Source organism: Xenopus laevis, chromosome 4S (genome assembly GCF_017654675.1).
Source record: "Xenopus laevis strain J_2021 chromosome 4S, Xenopus_laevis_v10.1, whole genome shotgun sequence".
Classification (NCBI taxonomy): domain Eukaryota; kingdom Metazoa; phylum Chordata; class Amphibia; order Anura; family Pipidae; genus Xenopus; species Xenopus laevis.
In genome coordinates this window covers 67,769,887-67,790,426 of record NC_054378.1, presented here as the reverse complement: position 1 = coordinate 67,790,426, position 20,540 = coordinate 67,769,887, and the positions used below count along the sequence as shown (strand labels likewise).

Genomic DNA, 20,540 nt, shown 5'->3' with positions numbered 1-20,540 from the left:
AGCATATTTGGCGAAAATTCTGTCTATAAATTGTGCGAATATTTTTAACGCACTTTAGTAAACGGACCCCTATGTGTCTCCAGTATACAGAATCCAGTGTAGTGAGGAGTGCACAGATCTATACATTGAGGAGACAAAACAACTGCTCACCAGGCGATTGGCTCAGCATAGGAGGGCAAACTCTACAGGGCAAGACTCAGCTGTCTTTCTACACTTAAAAGACACTCCTTTGAAGATAGCAAGATCCAAATCTTGGATAAAGAAGACCACTGGTTTGAACGAGGCGTGAAAGACGATTCAGGTCAAGGTGATAATGAAAAACAGCAGCCTGCCAGAAAGCATTTCTCTCCTAAAGTGCAGGCACAAGTCACATGACTTGGGGCAGCTGGGAAATTGACAATATGTCTAGCCCCATGTCATATTTCAAAATTGAATATAAAATAAACTGTTTGCTCTTTTGAGAAACAGATTCCAGTGCAGAATTCTGCTGGAGCAGCATTAATAACGGATTTATTTTGAAAAAATTTTTTTCCCATGACAGTATCCGTTTAGGCTACAGTAACATGCAACTATTTCCTTCAAAAGATTGGTCTCTGTACCTAGGGAAAAAAAACGGTGAGACCAAAAATTTTGCCAAAATCGTACAACTATTCGAATCATGTGGATTTTTTAAATTGGTCAAATATAAAAAATGGCTTGAATTTTGCCTGGGGCTACTCACATTGACTTCTACATGAACTCCACAGCTTTAAGATGTTGATTTTTTACATTCGAGTTTTTTGGTTACTATACACTGACATTTACGTTTTTGAAAATATAATTCAAACTTGTGAGTTTTTGTTTCAAATCTTGATAAATCAACTCTGTAGCATTAATTTTCAAAAGGATTTAATATGAAATACAGCCTTTGCACCAGTTCTAATAATTCATAGACACCAGTCTGTTGGCTTTCAAATAGGTGGTCAAAAAATGCTACCTACTGATTGCTTAATATTGGTTGGTAGGCACTGTGTAATCTTTGAGACTTTTATAATATTAGCCCAACTTCTTTTCTCCTTGTGTTACTGCATACATAATATAGAGAAGCCTTCGTTTGGTATTCATGTACTGTATATTCATGTGCTCTGCTGAAGTTGTAAGATCACCAAATCTACCTACACTACATACCCGAGTTTTAGAAATTATTAAAAATATTTGACATATTTGATTTGGCAGAACAGAATCCATATTCTTCAAACATGCAGCATGCAGTAACTGTAAATAACCTTGATATTTTTAATAAAAAAAACTAAAATGTGGTTTACCAGGGTTTTAATATTTTACCATTTTATTTGCACTATAATGTGCTTTTCTTCCCAATGCTTTTTTCCGTTTGTTTGTTGAAAAGGACTATTATTAAGGATGGGACAAACTTCCTACAATTCAGTGAATAATGCCAGCAATAATCTTAAACAGGAAAGTAATATGAAATTCCCTTGAACGACCTTTGTCATTATTTTTCATTACTTTTTCCAATTACTTTTGTCCTTCCATTGTGTAAAGGTCGAATGAATGCACATTTCATTTAGTTTTTTGTTCACCCCTTCCCACAAAACCAAACGCTAAATAGTAATGTACTGTTAGCATTCAGTGCAACTGAATTTTCATTATATTGTTGTACAGACTTTTTGTACAGAAATATTTTTGTAACTTTTTTTTACCATTTATTAAACTAGTAATAAAACTATGCAAAAATATGCAGTATACATACAGAGGCCTGTTTATCATGCTGTATAACATACAGTATTTTATGCGGAAAGCGCAGCAAAAATAAATAGTGATTTTATAAAGCAGCATAATTTTTTTTTACGCTGTCCGTATTTTATGAAGTCATTTTACATTATTATATTTATAGTGTAACTTATTCAAGTCAATATATTCCAGCAGTAAAAAAGGGATTATTTTCACTAGAGGATTGCTGTTTTGTACATTTTTTACAAAAATGTCAAACACAGTTTGATCAATACACCATTTGTGATGGTCATAAGTGATGTTTATGGTTGCTATTTTTAAAGCACCATAATAAAGGGGCTTCAAATGTTGAATATAACATTTATTTTCCACTGTTTTATTTTAACATATTATTAACATATATATAACATATTTTTATTTGCTTTTAAAAAATATAATTATTTCACTATTATTATTACTATTGTTATTATTGCAGAGCACATCAAGAATTAATTATTTTCTCAACAGCATCTACCGCCTTCCTCAGGGAAGATAAACAAAAATAAAAGAAAGAGGGTGCTTTAACTGTACTTTCCTCCTACATTGATTAAAGCCTCAGGGGCAATCCCGGGCTGCTGCTACCTGAGGCAGCAGCTCTGATGCCGCCCCTCCTCTCCTGCACCGTGCTTAATATATCAGCATCGGGTCAAAGGGAGGCTGCATCACTATTGCAATGAGCGCAATAGTGCTCTCTGTACTAGCAGAGCCGAATTTCCAGTAGCCCAAAATATCGAGCCTGGGACAGGTAGAGTGGCATGGTCCATGACAGGGGGTGAAAAGGGACCCAGGAGAAAGGGTTGATGGGACTTTTAGTTGGGAAGCTGTAGCTGCTTTGAAATGCTTGTTGATCATACTCACCTCTAAGAAAAGGATTTTCTCTTTTCATCATATTAACACAGTTTTTAACATCTAGAATCAAAAAAAAAAAAAGGAATAATTAATGTCAAAATAGGATGCAGAGCAAAACCGGAAATGAACATAAACAAATATAATTTAATCCTAGTATTACTTAGCAGTGGTTTTTAGTCAGTGGCTTTGTGCTTCAACTCCTTACAGTTTATGCGCAATTGCGCTTTTTAAGATGTTAATAGAGTATGTTTGGTTAACTTTTGTAATGTTTAATAGAACTGCATAGCAGTTTGGTAAGACAAGATAAGTGTATACTGTGTGCATAAATAAAAGGGCTGATGTGCAAACCTGCAGGTAAAGCATTCCTAGGATTTAGCCCTTAACCCATATCCCTGTAGTGTTGGCGCTTTATCAAAATCCCTTACTGAGGTCAGCTGTCTAGTACATCGTACCTCCCTGCTGGGACACTGTAGGCTGTTTGCTACACATTTTCAAGTATTGTACTGATGTTTACAACTTTATGGTTTGGATTTTAAAACAAGATGACCAATATAATTTTTTTCTATCCTGTACATGTTTCTATAAATCTTTGGGGGTTTGTTTACAGCACTGAAGCATTCGCTGGTCCATTATTAACACGTTAATTATAATACTGTCAGCTCTGGTATAGTGAAGATAATTTTTTGCTAGGTTTAGCTGTAAAAAAAAAGTTGCCCATAAACTCCAATGGGTGAAAAAAATTGTTGGATTGATGCCCAAATACCACAACTTTTTCGGAAACCCAGAGCAAATCAGGATATCTTTGGGACATCTGCCGTTGACTTCTCCATGGACTCGGCAGGTCTGAGTTGAAGTACTTTTTTATTCCTACCTTTAACACCATAAGGGTTTAATAAATCATGAAAAATGTGAGGGTTTTTTTCCTACGAAAAATTGGTGGTTTTCCCCTTTAAAAGTCGTACTTTAATTAAATAACCCCCTTAGTGTGACACTAGGGGGCAGATTTATCAAGGGTCGAATTTTGAAGTAAAAAGTACTTTGAAATTCAACCATCGAATTAAAATACTTCGAATTTGAACTTTTTTCATTGAATTTGGGTATCCTGCGGTCGAAGTTAAGCGATTAAATCCTTCAAATCGAACGAATCGAACGATTTTAATGTATGATGGAACTATTTTACTTTGACTTCAAAAAACTTAGAAAACTGCTGTAGAAGGTCCCCATAGGCTAACATAGCACTTCGGCAGGTTTAATTTGGCAAAGTATTGAAGTCAAAGTTTTTTTTAAAGAGACAGTACTTTGATTATCGAATGGTCGAATATTCAAACTATTTTACTTTGAATCAAATTCGAAGTCGTAGTATCCTATTCGATGGTTGAAGTATTCAAAAAATTACTTTGAATTTAGAAAATTTCCCTTTAATTCACTTCGACCCTTGATAAATCTGCCCCTAGGGCTTCCAATGCCACACCTGTTTTCTTTTTATCACAAATACACAAGAAAAGGTGTTTTAATATTACTGTGGCCCTAGATGTGCTTTCCAAAAGGTATATTCATTTCAAGAACATTTAATTTGTCGTGGCACATCTAAGCATTCTTGCTGTCTTCTAAGTTCCTGAATTGTCCTAGGTGTTCCAGCAACAGAGGACTGTAATTGGAATTATTCCTTTGACTAACTGTTTTATTGTCGAATTGGAATTGGGATAGTAGTGATTAGTAGTGATGGAGCAAGAAGATTTATATGTTTGTCAGATGTTCCCTTTGCCAGATGGCTGTTTTCATAAGGGATAGATCTAATTTCAGTTTTGAGCTTTAGTTCAAGTCATAATATGGAAAATACAGTACTTTACTGGCTGTGTTATTTTCTAACAGTTTTTCTGCTGTCAGGTTTGGGATATCCATTCCCACTCCCTCTGCTTTATTATAGAGATAACAAATAAAGCCTTCAGTAATTACTTAACTACAGAGAGTTTATAATGACACAATAGCCCCTCCCATATGGGCATCAGGTTTTTCCAGACTTCAAGATTTTGGCATGATCTAAAGCTTGTCTTAATAACTGTGTCCACAAAATGGCTGCTGCCTGTTTCAAGTGATTGTGAGTTTCAAGACTAAAAGAAACAAGATTTAAATAATTTATTTAGTGTAAGTGAAGTTTATTTTGCTTGACTTAACATCATAAAACAGGATTTGGAATTTTTTAGGGTGACAGCACTCCTTTAATTTACAAAATGGAGATAGCGTCCTTACTATAACAATGGGAGCGACATGCAACTCCATAATATTATGAATTTCCCTTGTCTGAATGATCTCATATACTACATAATCATAAGCATACCAACTCTTTATTGAACTACATGTACCTATTAGTGATGTGCAGGCCGACCCGATACCCACGGGACCTGCGGGTTTACCAGCAGGTCGGCGGGTTCGGGTCGACCTCGCACTGCTCCTCAGAGGTGGCGGGCAGGTGTGGGTTGAACTCTTCTCCTGCTCTCCCCGCCTGCCACCTTCAAATGCCGGCTTCCAACCTCGGGTTTTATAGTCTCATGTCTGCTCGCCCCACCCCTTTTGTGACGTCATTGTGATGTCATCAGCCGGCAGGCGTGGGCTGGAGCAGGGCGGGTTAGGGTCGGGGGGGGGATCAGGAAAACCCTGACCCGCACATCACTAGTACCTATGCATTTTTGTTGGTCACTGTAAGCATTCATAAATGGGATTTAACTGGTGAGAAAACAGTCTGTTTGGAATTTCTTTCAGCATAAACTGTATAATGGGACCTTTCTTCATCTATCAGCCTGGCCTTTATGTACAATGTGTGTTACAACTGCAAAAGTAAGCTACTGAAATCAGTGAGGCAGAGAATAACAGAGGGAAATACACAGTATATTTTAAAGTAAAACAGCTAGACTAATCCACAACTGACAGAACATGGGCCTGTACCTTTCTGATTATGCTGAGTGTATCAAGTGCAGTGACTAGGTCTCATGATCAGTGCTATGAGAGTGGACATGGTTCATATTCCTTGTTATAAATTTAACATTTTGTATTTATGATAGACTGCAGTCTATGTTTTATTTATAATTCCCTACTTGAAGGAAAAACCTAGACCTAGAAAAACACAATGGCACATCAGCAACACAATATATACTGTATTTGTGTTGGTATTCATGTAATGCATCTGACACCCTGTGTAGCATATTGCTATCCTACTCAAGTTCTGACTTCCTTTGTTCCATTTCCCCAGATGCTCTGTGCCTTCAAAGAAATGTAAATGTTCCATAACAATTTTTCTCAGCCCTGATAATACCACCTCTATAAAAGGACATAACACTACTCCCTGCTTTGCAGCTCTCTTGGTTCTCTTGGTTACCAGGCAGTAACCAATCAGTGACTTGAGGGAGAGCCACATCAGGCATAACTGTTGCTTTTGAATCTGACCTGCATGCAGAAGATCAATTGCAACCTCATTGAACAGCTATGTCCCATGTGACCCCCCTGAAGTCGCTGACTAACTCAGGGTGAGAGGGCTGAAAAGCAAGAAGTTGGGTTCTGTTCTATTATGTTAGAAACCCAGTCAATCCAGCCTTTATAGATTACATTTTTTAGCTAACTAACTATTTAAGAAACATTTTTTATTTTGTACAGCCTATTTACCCAGTTTTTATACTTATACTGAACTGTTCCTTTAAAGAAATTGGATTTATAATTATGTGTAAAACCCCTTACTTTTTCTTATTTTCTGTGTGGACTTACACTATAAAAGCAAAAGCAAAGAAGCAATATGATCCTGTTCCAAAAGAAAGCAAGGTCTAAGATATCAAAATATAGACTAGCCATAGAATTGGGACACCATTGGTAGTATCTCTGCCTTTTATTGAGGAGACATTAATGAAGTTTCTATGTTAACTGCATGTTTACTCCAGGGGATGTATCCTTACTCAGTCCCAGAAAATATTGTCAAACTGCTTGACTAAATGGTGTTTACCGTGGGCAATCTTTTAAGGAATTGTAATTAGAATTTTCAATTATCATCATTAATGAGTATAAAATGTTAAAAGGGAAGCACTGCAGAGGAATATTGCAGGTCTATCCATGTGGTAGTTGAGCAGGCATTCAAAGGACCAAACATTCCAGCTGGCCATGTTTATTTTGCACAATAAAGGTAGCCTTATGCATTTCATGTTCACCAGTACTTCATAGGCTCATGAGTATTGGTGAACACAAAATGCATATGGCTAACTTTATTGTACAAAATAAACATCAACTTGATTTTACATGCCTGTTGGAATGATTGGTCCTTTGAGTGCCTGCTCAACCTTCGCTCCCCTAGCTGAAGTCTCAGGGCAAAGCAGCAGGGCCTCTTTCAGCCTGCAGTGAGCACTTTCATCTGGACTCTTCCTTTTTGTGAATTTTTGAACACTGCAAGTCTGTATAAAAATATCAGATAATATAGCCTTTTCATAAAGAAATATGCCCTCCCATAATTCGTCCTGTTGAGAACCTCCATTATTTCCTGTCAGCTGATCGCTGACTGGCAAAGTAAATGTTGTAACAGAGCACAGGGTAGTCGTTCTGCCTTCCAGTGCTGAGTTTGACTATGGCTTGGGTATGCTGCAGCATATTTATTGGTTAATACTTATTGAACTCTGTCTGATGATCACTTATTAAATGCTTTTTTTTGCACATAGAAACTGCAGACAAAGTCTGTGTTTAGTTTGACTTCTTAAACTCACAGTAGGTTCATACATTTTAAAAAGATAGTTCACCTTTAAGTTGATCTTTAGTATGTTATATAATTTACAGTTCTTAGCAACTTTGCAATTGGTTTTCATTTTCTTCTTTTGTTGTTGTCGTAATTATATGCTTTACTCTTCTACCTATTGCGGCTGTTCAAATAAGGGTTACTGGCTCTAGCAGCCAAACAGGCCCTCTTTTATTCATGTTCCAGTAGTTTTTTCCTGTGAAACTCAAGGAACCAGTTGGCTGCCAAAACTCCAAAATGGAGAGCTACTGAACAAAAAGCTAAATAATTAAAAAATTACTAAAATAAATGAAGAGTGAATGTAGACTGTCTCAGACTGCTTCACTGTCTACATCATACTAATTGTTTATTAAAAAGCAAGCTACCCCTTTAACAGAGGGGTAATATAAATGCCTTGTATATTGTCTTCATACATTTGTAACACCCCTTCAAAAAATTAAGAAAAGTTAAATTAAGAAAAGTTAAATTTAGAGATTTGTTCAAGTACTTCTAACAAACTGATCTCATTACTTCCCTCCACAGTCATGCATGTTAGAGTGCCACATTAAAGCTACACGCTTAGGTGCTGACTTGTGACTTTGGCCTGCCTAATTACCCTTGTCTTGGCTAAGCTCTAATAACATCTAAAGATCTCCAATTATTGTATTTCTTTCTAATCTTATCTAAGCTTTGACCTACTTATTAATGTTGTGGGCTGTGAGTAACAAATCATCCTTTAGAAAAGGGGGATGGATTGCATATGTGTTTCAACCCTCACTATATAAACTGCCAAAATGGTGCTTTCCTTTTTCGATAATAAATAGCACTAATTCATGGGTTCATGTTGATAGCATTATCACTGTATTTATTATATAAGTACATCTCTCTCTCTCTCTCTCTCTCTCTCTCTCTCTAAATTTTTTTTTAAATATTTTTACAAAATCAGACTTTTAAAAAAATCACGAATTTTTTGGAATTTATTAAACCCTGAGGATGGAAAAGTCTGAATCTGAAAATCCAGCATCTCAGACTTGTCGAGATTGCATATAAGTCAATGGAAGAAGTCCCAATGATTTTTTGATGTTTGCTGGGTTTCATGCAAAACTCCGAAGTTTTCGAGTAAAAATTTAAAAAAAATCGTGAAATTCATGAAAATCAGATGTTAAAAAATCACAAAAATTTGTAAAAAATTTGATTTTTCCCCGCAAAGCAAACTTTCGGGAAAATGTTATAATAAATAAGCATAAAAAAACCGAACGGATTTAATCGGAGTTTGTAGCAGAAAATATTGAGATAAATTCGGACTTTGATAAATAACCCCCTAATGTATGAAAAAAGTACTTATAACTGTATAGTGTGCATTTTCTATTTAAATATGTTATAATAATATTAGCTTACATGGAGAACCCTATTGATAATTTACATGCTACAAAAAGTAAAAACGATGCTACATATTAAAATAAAAGATCTGTCACTTCATCTATAGCATTATACTTTTAATTTTTGTCTTCATAGAATTTTAGGAACTGATTGAAAATGCTCATTCAATACAGTGTACATCTATTTTAAATGCTTGGCCTATATGGGGTTTCCGGATGTCAGAGTTAGTTGCTATGGAAATCAAGCCACACTTCTCTGCTCTCTCTTTCTGTTATTATCTTGATGAACTATGCCCTAATGCTACCTACCAGCTATCTAGCACATATCTTGACAAACACCGTTTTGTTGAAAATCATTGAAATGTGATCTAGATATTGATTTAATCATGCAGCATTCCGTAAATAGGTGACTGCTATTCTTCTATAGGGACGACTACTGTATAAACAACTTCAATATGAGAATAATGTTTGATCAAGACATTCCACTCAAGTCAAGATAAAGATTGGCTACCATAAAAGAAAAATATTTGTCAGTTTTTAGCCTTAATTGTTGTATTATAAATTTGATTACCTTGTTTATACTAAAGTCCATTAGTTACATTCAGAACTAGGACGTATAGGTTAATCTAAGTTACAATGGCATTAAGGATACAAACTTAGTTATCAGTTTCTGGGTTTTGGTTTCCATCATGACCCGGCAAACCCTGGTGACTAATTAGGTTAGGTGACTAATAACATTGAGCAGCATGTATGGAGTAACTGGCTGACATGATACAGTGTAAGATTTTACTTAGGGATAGCCATTCAACCTATAAATCAGAAGGTAAAGGGGCGAGCCTGAATGTCCACGTGTCCAATTTTTTTTTCAGTTCGATAGAATTTGGATGCGGTTCGGCCAGGCTCTTAGATTCAGCCAAATCCTGCTAAATATAGTTTGAATGCTGCCTAATCCTGGATTCGGTGCATCCCTATCTAGAATAGTAAAAAAACAGACTACAATGGAACAGCACCCTGAGTGATAACACCATTGAACAAAAATAGTAGAATCCTTGAGTGATCTACCATATAACCTTTTCAACTTTGCATCTTTCAGACCCTTGCTTTACTCAGCAAAAAAAGAAAGCCATACAAGGCAGTTATTTTTCAAAATCCATAATAACTCAGTATAATGTCTAATTAATATGAAAGCTTTATAGAATGGGATCTAATATAAAAAGTAGACTGATTTACAATGTAGCGTTTCCCTTTTTTTGAGCAAAACTAACTGATAGTATCAGTATGTTAGTGATATCTGCAACATTAATAAATGCTGGACTGCAAGGTAAGCAATACAAAGCTGACAATGTATATCATGATACAACCATTTACTGCAGTTTGGCTTACTGATCCTCTTCTAATGATACTGCTGAAAGAACAATAACTATCTAGCTGATATAAAGCAAAATTGGAAAATAGATTTATAGATGAAATTCTTGAGACACTGACAAAAATGCAATTTTGTTTCAGGCAAACACCAGTGTAAGGTTATTGTTAAAACTCAGAGAAACTTTGAAGAAAATGACATGTAATAGGGTTAGAAAACGGGAAACTGAACGAAATGGTTTAAAGGCTTCTCAAATGGAGTATTTACATTGTTTAAGAGAATGGCTGACTTCTAATGCATCAGTGTCGAGTTAGCATTCTTCCTTTCCACCTTGTTCCTTCAAAACAATGCTCAGTGTTTTATGGTCTGTACTCTGTTCAGTAGGGAAAACAACTGCAACATTTCATTTTCATGAAACCATGGCGTGAAAATTGGACTCTATTTGTCAAGCTTATCATTCTATCATTTAATAGTATATTATCCACAAGGACAGACACAAACTTCCCAAAAGATATTTGGTTATTGCAAGTATAACACCATGAGGGAATGTGAGATAAGTCTTTATTTTCACTTAAACAGATTAAGACTTAAAGCACAGTGTATGCCCAGAAAGAAGCAGTTGCAACAGTAAAAGGCCTGGTGTGCCATGGGCCTAAGACTGCATAGCTGATTGTCTGCACAAAACATTCCATTGAACATACTTAGGGGGCCCATTTACTTTGAATAGAATAAAAAAAACTTTGAATTTCGAATGTTTTTTTGGCTACTTCGACCATCGAATTGGCTACTTCGACCTTCGACTTCGAACGATTCAAACTAAAAATCGTTCGACTATTCGATAGTCGAAGTACTGTCTCTTTAAAAAAAAAAACTTCGACCCCCTAGTTTTCCACCTAAAACCTATCTAAGTCAATGTTAGCCTATGGGGAAGGTCCCCATAGGCTTTCTAAGTATTTTTTGGTCGATGAAAAATCATTCGATCGATGGATTAAAATCCTTCGAATCGAACGTTTCGAAGGATTTAATCGTTCGATCGAACGATTTTTCTTTTGATATTCGATATTCGAAGTCGAAGGATTTCAATTCGGCAGTCGAATATCGAGGGTTAATTTACCCTCCATATTCGACCATAAGTAAATTTGCCCCTAAGAGTATGCATATTTATCTATTATCTTATCTGCCCTTGACCATGAAAGTGCCCTATTATTCTGATTTGCACACTAGCCTCAGCTCAAATTAAATAATAGGATACCTACATTTTTTCACTATGATTCATTATCTACTGTGCAAATATTCAGGCAAATAATAATTTTAGATTTAAACTCATGACTTCTCTTCTTGCTTCTTTACACATGTAAGAAGAAAATACTCTAATACCGAAGGTAAACAAGCATATACCCCTTGCTGTGCCTGAATCTAATTTTTTGGAACCGCAGATGGCTAGAGAGAAAAGCTTCTAACAGTCAGAAATAGAATGTTGATGTGGTATCTGAGGCCTTCAAAGACATGAAAGTATTTAGGTAGAAATGATGATTCACCATCTATTCTACAAGGGTCAAGCCTCCTAGTAGCTTTCAAATTCCCAGTGATCCAGTCATATTCTCTTAAATAGAAGACTTGGATACAAATGTTCTCTGTTTAAAAGCAATGCTTGTTGCACATACGAGAGGCAGTGGTGATGCCACTATGTCAAATGAATCAGAAATCATCAGTGATGGATCAGTGGATTCAGTGTTGCTATGCAATAGTATCTGCTACAATAAATGACTTGACATTAGCTTTGAAGCATGCCTAAATTCAGCTTTTTACAAGATAATTGTGCTCTAAACATTTCTTTTTCTGCTTAAATAGTAATGCCTGGATGTCCCCTTTGGTTGGTTATGTCTGACTATAGCAGACAGACTTTTTAGATTCATCTCATGCATGAAATATGCCCTGTGTCATTGGCCACAGGGGACAGAGTGTTGCCCTTCATCAGATCCTATTTCCATTCTCCTGAGAGTTTTATTAAACTGCCACATCTGGATGTGAAGGATGTGAAGATCAAAAGAGAGTTTCTATCAACCATCTAATGTGTTTTATTGTCAATGCTGAATTGAATAACAATAGGATTTATACCAAAAAAAAAAAAACATGCTTTTTTCTTAAAAGTATCATTGAACAAAGCATGTGTTGCCAAGACCTCTGGGCTTGAAGAAAGGAAACTATTTCTTGAATTAAGGATGGGATGTTAGTAACAATTCTGAATTTCAATGAGTTTCCAAAGAAGCCAAAAGGAGAATTACAATATGTGCTTATATGAAAGGCCTAGTGATTTTTTTTTTTTTACTTGAAAGTAAATTCTTACATAATCTTCTCCTTTAGCATTGTGATTAAAATGCTACACGAAAAATAGTACATCCTGGTTCTTAAATCAGCCTTAACATTGGATCATTAAAACTGATATCTGAAATGAACTATTGAATTGAAGGGAAAACAATCCAATAAATACAGGTGCTATAGATTTTCTAGATCACTTATTTATTCATTAGCAGGCAGTCTTAACAAGGTTGATTTTTTTGGTGGTTAAGTCTTTATTCAGGATCTCAGAGCAATCCCAGATCGTGTTCACTTCACCCAAATATAAATAGTATTTAAATGCTTGCAGATCAATAGATTTCTCTCTAGTCTTAATAAATGCTTTGAATAGTCACATATATAATACAGAACATCCCCCAGCCCCCCCCCTCCAAAAATGAGGTTGGAAGCTACCGTCAAGAGAAATAAGTTATCTGGTGGAACTTAAGGATAAGATTTATTAAAGTTATTAAAATACAATGGCTTGACTCCTTCTGAAGCCCTAAAGTAAAGGCTCCCAAACTAAGGAGATATACTAAAGAACGAGAAAAGCCAATAAAATAGCCATCCAGGGTATACTTCCAGCTGTGAGTACATCAGTAAGATGGTACCCAGAGATGAGCTATTAAGGGAATGCCTGAACCAGCAGCAAACATGGAGGGAAGATCAAGTAGAGGAAGGTAAGCCATGATAAGATCCTGCATGGTATATGCCATCAACAGATGTGGTGGCTGACATGGGGAAATCAAACCAGTGCCTGGACAGCACTCAGCACCAGCACTATTGAAGCAGGGATCTCCTGTATTAGACAGGACCCAAGATGCATAGATGCCTCAGACAATCCAACACACAAAAGATCTCATTTATTAGTGCTCTAGGATTTGGTACGTAAAACCTATAATAAAAATAATTAAAGCTCTGCATGTTTTAGGTGCAGATCTTTTTATTTTTTTTAAAAAAATCTTTCTTGAAGAAAAGAAAATGATCAGCAGCAAGCCAAGGTATTCAGATGCAGAAACCATGTGTGGTGTGGTTTTAGAAATTTAATGCTCACGCACAAAAAAAAATTAGGCCCATAGTGGCAGGGTATTCAGACAGGAATAGTATATACTGCACAGCACACCCAAGATGGAGGATATAGAAAGTGAAGGCCAACGTCATCCCGGTGGTGATGGAAGCACTCAAGGCTGTGATTCCCAAGCAAAGAGAATGGCTTCCAGTAACAATATTATATTACAATATATAATATTAATAATATTATAATGTTATTAAAGGAGCCAAGATTGGGAAAGACATATGACACCCATATATACTGTATACATTTATATATGTGTGTGTGTGTATATATATATATATATATATATATATATATATATATATATATATATATATATATATATATATATATATATATATATATATATATATACATACATACTTTGAGCATGAGAAAAAGTATTAAGATGTTGTGCCTACCATGAGACTGCCCAGTTGTTGGTCATAATCCTCCTTCAAAAAATCTAGTATTTTTGTCTCCATCTACCCCAGACCTGCTGCCTTCAGTTTCAATGCACTTGCTCTTCAGTTTTCCTTCAGTTTTTCCTTATATGAATATGGGATTACATATATTATAAAAAAAAAATCCTAGCCCGTCTGAGATATCCTTAACATAAAAGTCACAAGAGGTAAGCCATCGTGATGGCACTGAATAATCAATAAATATATAGTCAACACTAGTCAACAATCCAACCAGAGTGACTGTATAGATTGCTCTTAATATAAAGCATTTTATTTCCCTCCGAATCTTTCCTTTATTAGTTAGTTGTACAGTACATTTGCCATCCAAACGGAATGACATTTACCACATGGAGATCATAACATTTTATTCTGTCTTTAGGATGCACAACAGTGAAAACCCTGTAAGCTAGGGACAGCCCAAAGCATTTTGTAACACTGCTAGGGTTTGTGTTTCTCAGAATTCACCTGCAGGCTAGTGTTGCCTTTCTTAGATTCATCAGTACAGAACAGGATTTCTAATCAGCAAATATAAAGCCAACAGACCCCTTACACACATTGACCCAGATTCTACAGTTGAGGCTGCATATATTGCAGCCATAATATCTGATGATACAAAAAGGGTTGTTGTAGTACAGATGAGACGGCACACACCACAGAGATAAACAAATAAGGGTTAAAGAAGAAGGGTTAATTCACAGTTGAAATGTGGCAGGTCAGAGAGAAGAAGTACAGGGATATACTGGGTTGCCATTGTGTAGGGGACACAAACATATGTTAACAGGAAAAATATTTACTGATAGCTTAAAGAAAATGGTTATTTCTTGCCTACCAAAGCAACATTAACTGAGAAACCTGTCTCCTTTTGTTACACACATCACCCAATTTTACAAATCATCCAATTATAATTTCAATGATAGTATTCCTTTACGTCTGAATTCTAAATATGTCATTACCTGTACTTGATCATTTTAACTTAATGATATACATACAGTCTGGACATACAGTAATTTCTACACTTTAAGTCCGCTCATGCGTATTGTACCACTGCGTAATACTGATTATCTTTTTCTATGAATGTTTTTAAGATACAATAGAATGTTTTTCAGGAAACAAAAAAAAATGGAAATGCAGTATACATTATTTATTGGTGGGACCACAAAAAATATTAGTTTCAAAATTAGGAAAACTTAAAATCAGTGGATGAAAAATTAAGATTTCCTCCTCTTGTAAAGTCTGCTAGTTCAACTGCTAATTAGATTAGTTCTTTCATGCAAGTTAAATTGTAGACACAATTCTAAAGAGCAATTTACTTTGCAAAATAGGGTCTTCTGTTGAAGCTTTGACAGCAAAGAGAGATCACTGAAGGGAGTTTTATTCCACTAGACTGTTGTAAGAATGACTATATAAGCAGGGCTATGTAGCACACATGAAAATGATTCAGTCATTTCAGTGATGTATGTTAATAACATGTTTGAGTATGATAATAACATGTTTGCACAATTTCATGGTAACACAGATCAGTAATAGAGGATTTTTCTCAACATCAGCAGGTCTTTTGGGGTTTGAGCCTATATCTTTCCAGAACCAATCCTATCAAAATCCCTGCCTGCCATGGAATAGCAGAGAGGAACCTTCTTGGCTTTTATTAGAAAAGATAACTTGTTCCGATACCATCCCTGGTCTGTACAGCATCTGAATAACTCCAAAGACCCGCTCATTTTTCTACCTATAACAGCCGTCTTTGGCTTTGGGAGGAGCCCTCTGCTACTCGGATGCTGCCAGGTCTTAATGTGAGAGGCCCAAGGAGAAAGTTCTGACCAAGTTAGGGAAACAAGCGTGAAGTAGTAGAACGGGAAAGAAGAAGTGTAGTCAAAGGCCAGGCAGTGTCAGTAACAGTCAGGCAATGCGGTACACATTCAGACGGTGAAAGTGTAGTCGGGGTCACACACCGATATCACAGTACAGAACAAGATCCAAGAGGGTAGTTAATAACAAGCAAGATTTAGGACAGGCAGCTAACTAGACAAAGTCAGGGGAAGGCAGGGTCAAAACAGAGCAGATACAATAGAGAAACACACCCAGGAACTTTGTAATAGACCTTTACATTGGGCTTCTCACATTAAGACCTGGCATCATCCAAATAGTGGTGGGCTTCTCCTGAAGCCAAAGGCGGCTGTTATAGGCAGAAAAGTGAGCCCCGACCGGGTCCTTGGAGTTTGTTGAATACTCTGCATTACACATATATTTTATAGCTTTAAGCGTGCCAGAGGTATACGTGTACACCAACTGCTAGGCCCACATGTTAAACAAAGTAGTTCCAACAGAGATAAAAACATTGAACAATGCACCACAAGCAAAATATTATTAGGCAATTCCTGTGGTTGAAGATTATTTGCACGGCCTCTGTCTATCTCTCTAATATGTTCCACCTAAAGTCTGCAGCAAAAAAGCTTGGCCGTTCATGGCCATTTATGTCTTTGAAAACCATTAATTCACTTTCATTGTTAATTATCATTATCCAAGAATGCACTTAATTTACTGTAATGTATTTGAGCAGTGTTTAGAATTTAGAATTTCAAACATGATGCAAGACACTATAGAAATTAAGGTAATGCTACAGAGGGAGACACTGTGGTCATCCAATATAAATGGTGATTATGTTCCTCTTACAAATTTAATCACTCAGTATTGCTTCAAAGTATTTTAGCAAATCACTAATTGTATCCAGGCAACTGCATTTAGAGCTGTCAATTTTCCCTTTAGTTTACTGAGACTATAATAGACATTACTTCAGGCAATTCTGTGTTTAAAGTAAAACAGCTATGCATTGAATTATGTTAGACATTGTATAAAACAAAAAGCACAAGGCAATAGCAGTATTGTCCAACCTAGTACAGTGTATACAAAATTCTCTGTGTGCAGAGGATTAAGGTTTAGATGTAGATTCCCAAGACACTGTTCTAAAGTCCAAGGACAGATGGATTTAAGCAGCTGTGCAGGGCATGATTAGGGCTTTTATGGCTTGAAGCTGAGTCTATAAAGGCTAGCTTAAAATATAACATTTTTATTACAGCACAAATTTCAAAATAAGCCATATGGGCTTTATACTTTCCATTTTATTTTATTGGGCTTTATTTTATTACTTTATATTATGTGTAACCATGTTTCTGTTATCAGGACAACTAATTATACTATGTGACAACCACCAGACTTTATTTGCCCACTAGCACTCTAGGAAAACCACAATGGTCTAAATGTCGCTCCATGCCTAAGATTGCCTTCTAATTAAACTAATGGGAGGCACACGGTCTATGGAATATGCTGGTGATATCAGACAGGGAAAACTAGAGATGGTCTATTGTGCCATATACAATTACTCAACTCACTGTCAGCATCTGCATCAAAGTAACAATTAGTAGAAAAGTTAGTGAAATTGAGGTGTCCCCCATGAAAGAAAACAGCTGTTATTTTACTATGTTTTTATACTGTATATGTCCTAAAAAATACATATACATAAGTATATGCATACAGGCAAGAACAAAAGATACTGAATATATAAAGTGTGACGCTATAATCATTTAATCATGACATTTATAAGAATAAAATAATCTATTCCATGAATATGAACATACCTTTCAATAACTATTTTCTTTGAGGATAATTCTCTGAGCACTAAATCACTGCAAATATTGCTCATGGATACTAAAGTTTGGAGAGTCCCATTAGTCTCTTACTAAAAATCTATTATGTGTGGTAATCACTGAAGCTCATGCAGCTTTATGTGTTATAAATGGACTGAGCCATTTTTATAATATGAAACATTTTGCAAGAAATAACCATTCCAAGCATACGCAAAGCACCACTGGTTCAGTCACCCTATGGCAAAGTCCAGCATTAGGCACAGATTTCTGACTCAGTATGGCTAATTTAATAACAGAAGGCATATTTGCATAAGTGCATTAAACCATAGCAACTACTTAACATTTTACCCGCAATAGACCGATCACCTGGTGACTTGGTAACTGTTTCCTGCAAATTTCCTGTGTTAGTAAATGGGCTTTTGTGAACTCTAGGCTAATCAACAACCTTTGCATGGAAGTTTTGGCTTAGTCAATCAAGGGAAATACAATAGGATTGGCTGAGAAAGTAACTAAAAAAGAACAATTTTATATTCTATTGTAATAATAATAACAACAAGATAGGCTAATGTGTTGGCCTTAGCCCCTTAATGGGTCACTTGTAATAGCAAGGAATAGACTTGTCAATAAAGGTGTACAATGCCGGAAGAATTTTGAAAATGGATAATGGTTTGATGGGTGTCAGATGCACTTAAGATAACCATTAAACATTGACATGACTCAGATCTCCATACTAACTATGAAATGTATGTCTTAACCTTAACAGTCCTCATCTCATGTGTTTCTGCTTGGTTAATTCTATTTATAGGCTAACCAAAATATGAATGTGGAAAATGGTAATAAAAAACAAACACAAACTTCACGTCATACTATTTCGGTCCAGACCTACAGTATAGACTATATGGGGGTTATATAATAAAATACACTATGATTGCCAAGGAGCAGTAACCCATAACAACCAATCCAAAGGGAGCATTTGCTGGTCACCTGTTTAAAAGCGTATTGGTTGCAATTCCAGGGCAAACCTTAGTTTTTTTTTATTACATATGGGGGTATGAGTTCAAGCACAGGACTTTTGGCTAATTCTTTACACTATGGGACACCAAGATCCAATCCAAATTTGTGTATCCAGTGCACTGGAAATCGGGCTACTTTTGAATACATAAGATAAGCTGGCCATAAGAGCTGTGCTTGATAAATGACCTTATATACTATAAAGGTTTGCCAAACCAGTGGATCTTTCCACAATATGCCCACCTATGGTGGAGGATATCAGGCTAATCTGATCATTGGGCAGGAATACAAGCCTTTGGAATGAGATCAGCTAACCAATGCACTCCTCAATCCGATGGCAAAATTAAACCCGCCCAATTGACATCTGACTGATTTTTTCAGCCAGATATCAGCTGGTGGGCCTATCGGAAGGTCCCATACATTCAAATTCTCAAAGGACCCACAGCCACATTTGGGCCACATTAATCCAGTGCAACCAAATGACTGGATTCCCCTCTTAGCAGTAGCTCGCTCATCACCCCTATAAGTCTTTAGGTTATCAGATAGCAGCCATCAGGGTCGGGCTGGACTGGCAGGACAAGATATAATTAAACATAAGTGCCACAGGTGATGGAAAAAAACAAATAACAGAACCTAATGCAATATTGTTATTATTTAGTGCAATCACCAACGTGTTACAACACTAATCTGTGTGTGTCTTGAACCATAGAAAGTCTATGCACAGATTTTTGGTGTGTGTTTTAAAGTACTATAGTGATTTCTACAAGGGGCTATCTCCAAAATAAAATTATAATTAAGTCAAACAAAGTGCTTTTAGTGCTTGCTTCAAAAAGTAAAATTAATTAAAATAAGGTGCAATGGTGTTTTCTTTAATCCGTAAAAATCAGCATGTGGCTTCTCCACTCTCTGGTGGGACTGGAAATTTACAAGATCCCTGATTTCAAAACAGCATATCAATATCAACTCCAGGGTATTCCTTTTTCTGTCAAGATATTAAAAGCAGGGACAGCGCCCATAGGGTAATTTGCCAAGGTTTTAAAACTTATTGCACTTACATAAGTCAAACTTCTGACCGCATATCAAACAAGCCAGTCTTATAGTGCAGATCATGGAGGAGAACCTTTGCAATATAAAGAGATGGGTTCTGCCGGCATCTCCCTCTCCCATATGTTCCACCTGTACATCCACTCACTGTTGAGACCGGAAGTAATGTCACACCTGACGCGTTTCGCCGAGGTCAGCTTCTTCAGAAAAACCTGGGGGTCCCTCCGAACCAAGCCCCACTCTGACAATAACTGTGTGTGCTTCCATTCTCCCTGACCTCCTCCTAACCGCAAAGGACAGTAGTCCGACCCTGGTAGTCAGTCCTTGCTACCAGGGAACCCTGCCTCTTTATGAACCAATTTCTCTAATCACTGAATTCACCGTTATATACAGTGCTTTGGCGTATAAAGAGATCACCATGCCACCCCCACCAAAACAATCTTTAGAGGGGCCTGATATGCAGAGCTGCCCCCTGCAACCTCCCTCACCGCATGGTCACATGGGAACGAGCATGACAATTTAAAGAAGAAGAGAGAAAGGGGATTTTAAGCTATAGAGGAAGGTGACCCCATAATCCAGGTGGGATCTGCTTCCTCATTATTTACACCACTGATGCTGTGCTTTTTCCACAACACAGCCAAAGTTGTTCACCCTTCTCTCAGATCTTTCCCCGAGACCAGACATTTTAATGATAAGTGAGGCTAAACAGACTTCATACCTGATTTTCAATTGCACAGCCCTCTGTGCTGTTTCATTGAGGATTCTGGGAGGGATATTCCTTCGTTTCCCAGTAATCATGTTACAGTGCCAAAAGGTCTACTGTAGCAGGACATTCACAAAGAGTAATTACCAAACTTTCCACATTCAGAGTTCATAGGGGTAAA

The 20,540-nt window shown here is 36.5% G+C and overlaps 1 protein-coding gene across 13 annotated transcripts in view; it reads right to left on the bottom strand.

The window, feature by feature from the left end:
* The window catches only part of dab1.S (Dab, reelin signal transducer, homolog 1 S homeolog), a 433,928-nt gene that overhangs the window by 173,253 nt on the left and 240,135 nt on the right, over window positions 1-20,540 (bottom strand). For 12 of the 13 annotated variants that reach the window (XM_041561400.1, XM_041561404.1, XM_041561396.1 and 9 more), the window contains one exon: window positions 2,629-2,679. The exons of the other annotated variant lie outside the window; for it this stretch is intronic. The gene's annotated coding sequence lies outside the window, so the exon portion shown is untranslated. The remainder of the gene's footprint in view (window positions 1-2,628; window positions 2,680-20,540) is intronic. 13 annotated transcript variants of the gene reach the window in all.